This window comes from Leucoraja erinacea, chromosome 8, assembly GCF_028641065.1.
Source record: "Leucoraja erinacea ecotype New England chromosome 8, Leri_hhj_1, whole genome shotgun sequence".
In the NCBI taxonomy this organism is placed as follows: domain Eukaryota; kingdom Metazoa; phylum Chordata; class Chondrichthyes; order Rajiformes; family Rajidae; genus Leucoraja; species Leucoraja erinaceus.
Window position 1 is genome coordinate 19,982,741 of NC_073384.1, and position 3,230 is coordinate 19,985,970.

A 3,230-nucleotide genomic window follows, 5' to 3' on the forward strand; every position below is an offset into this window, starting at 1 on the left:
ACGTACCTGTGTCCAATCCTGAACTGTCTATACGGAGTTTATGTCTTCGTCCTGTAACCACATGTGTTTCCTCCGGGTACTCCAGCTTCGTCCCACAATCCAGACTTGCTGGTTTGAAGGTAAATTGATTCTGAAAATTGCGAAACTTTGAAATAGCGTGCAGGTAATTCGGCATGAACTCATTGGACAGAAAATGCTGTGTCTCTAAACTACGCTAAAAGTAATCAACAAAAGTTGGCACCAGGTCATGAGGGAGCTATTGCAGAGATGACCCAAAAGTAGGTTTTGAGGATGAAAAGAAGATTGCGAGTTTGAGAAAAGAAATCTTAAAGAAACAAGCCCCAATCTACCAGAATTAAACAATCACAGGAGTACATAAGAGACCATTCAATTCTATGCTGGTTAATAAAGTATCTTCATCAGTCTCATTCCCTAGCTTTTCCCCCCATATCCTTCCAAATTAGTATCTCTACAGCCCACAGTAATATGTACCTGTAAGTGGCTATCCAATTCCTTTTTCAAGCCCTGATTGATTCGGTTTCCACCACCCCAACAATGATTTCCACTTCATAACTATTCGCCGTGTAAAAAAAAGGGCGTCTCCACATCCATCTTATACAATTTGTCCAAAAGTTTAAACCTGTATTGTGTTCCTTAAGCCCCTACTAATGGAAACATTTCTCCATCCAATTGATAGGGAATTAAACATTCCTATTGCCAGACACAGCAAAGATAGCTGGATCAGATTCAGATTCAATTTTAATTGTCATTGTCAGTGTACAATACAGAGACAACAAAATGCAACCAACCAGATGACCAACCAAAAGGCAAATCGAATGTAATAGGTGCGAGTATCCCATTTCTGTGGAAGGGAACGGGGAGAGGCAACACTAAGTTAATGGCACATACCAGGAATAGAGAACTGGGGATTCCTGTGAATGGACCTATGAACATGGCATTATCGATGGCAGCCTTGGAACATTTTCGTCATAGTGTATTCATCCAATTCATCTTAAAGGCCACAATGGAACCTGCTACCACTACAGCTGGAGGCAGTGCATTCCAGATTCCAACCATGTGCAACATAAAGTTTTCCCTTATATCCCTCTTAATTCTATTCCCTTTTATTTTGCACCGGTAACCTCTAGTCCTCAATCTCTCCATCAAAGGGAACAGTGTCCAATTTGCCACACTCTCCAAACCCTTCATTATTTCATATACTTCATAATCTCCCCACAACCTTCTTTTCTCAAAACTGTTGCAGCCTGTCTAATCTATCCTTGTATCTCTTCTCCACTACGGCAAAGTGGCAGCCTTTGGAACCTGCATGTGCCTAAGATCCTGTGATTTAAATCATGCCAGTGACCCGTGGCAGGCAGGTAGAGAGGAAGGTTCCCGATAACGCGCAGCCAAGAAGATGACTTCAGCGGTGAAACAGGCGGAGTATGGTGGCTGGCAAGCAGGTGGAGTACCGCAAGGGGTACGAAGAGAGAAGACTGCAGCAGGGTGAGATTCCCAAACATCATGGAGTCCAAGCATTTGGACTCGGTCCGTCTCTATCAAGGACCATGTGGTGGCTGTCTGTGCACCAGTCTCCCCATGTTGAAAGATGTCATGCACAGGCATCCAACCACAGGAATAGACCACTAGCACATCCTTACAATAAAGTCTGTTGCTCCAGAATTGGCCTCTTCAGCCAACTCAAGACCTACAGAACGGACCCAGGACAATCGCACTTGTCTTAGAATGATCGCTGATTATACAACTCTAATCCCTTAGATACAGAGGTATTCTTTTAATTATTTTCTGTCACCTTCATATCCTTTCAAAGAAGTGTTGACCAGAATTAAACACGACTTTTCAGCTGAAGCCGGGCAGAGGGGATGTGGTGAAGAACTTTCATTGCACGGTGATTCATCATGCCTCAAGTTGAGGTGGAAGCAAAAAGGTACACAAAATTGCTGGAGAAACTCAGCGGGTGCAGCAGCATCTATGGAGCGAAGGAAATAGGCGACGTTTCTTGCCGAAACCCTTCTTCAGACTGATGGGGGGTGGGGCGGGAGAAGGAAGTAAAAGGGGAGGAGGAGGAGCCCGAGGGCGGGCGGATGGGAGGGTGGGAGGAGACAGCTAGAGGGGTAAGGAAGGGGAGGAGACAGCAAGAGGCTAGCAAAATTGGGAGAATTCAATGTTAATGCCATCGGGACGCAAGTCCCCAGAGGTGGAAGCAAAGACGATCAATGATTTCAAACACAAATTCCATTGACATTTGGACAGGTACATGGATTGGAAAGGCTTAGAGGAATATCAACTAAATTCGGGCAAATGCGTTGGCATGAATGATTTGGGCCGATTTCCATGCTGTATGATTCTCTATATTTAGGGATTGGGAATGCAATTGACTGGATTGCTGTGTGCAGAGTCCACATAAATTCGACCGGAAAAACTGTTGCCTTCTGTGTGGTTATAACTTTTTCGTGCATCCCATGACAATGGGAGAGATTCAATCAATGATATCCCATGACTAACAAGAAACAAAAGTAATGCAACCTGTACATTAGTTCCCTAGTTTGCACCAGCCACAACTCTGGCACCCCACACCAGTCCTTATGAAAGGAAACATGGCTTAAGCTTCAAAATCACAGTGATGCAAATCACAGGAACTTCTAGTGGCCGTATGGATGATCTGACTAGACTGAATGTTTTACGGCTGTGAGCGCTGAAAGGGGAAGGGCAAGGTGACACGGGAAGAAGGTACACGTGTCTCAAGTTTCTGGTAACATTTGCTCCTTTTATCTGTTAATCTATGGAAGGTAAAGTAGTAATCATTTTATTTTTAAATGGGGTGCATTTTCTGATTTAGCAAGACCCCAATACATGCATGCTCTAGCCTCAAGAAGTCAGCAGACCGAAATATGTAATTTGTTACTTGTCGCATTAAAATGGCTCTTTCACGTGATTTAGGAAATCACTTACAAACTGCACTGGAGTGTTTCAAAAACACAAGCCTGCTCCACCCTTCAAAGTAACTAGGGCTGATCTATAATGGTCTCAAACCTCTTATGTGCCAGTAACCCATAAACCTTCAATTCCTGGATATACAACTATTTGTTTCCACCAATGTTACTAGTTTCAATTGATAAATTGCGAACTAGTCTGACATACTGTAATCATGAGTTTAACAACATATCATGCACTGTTTGGTCTCTGCATACATTGGAATCAGAAAAAAA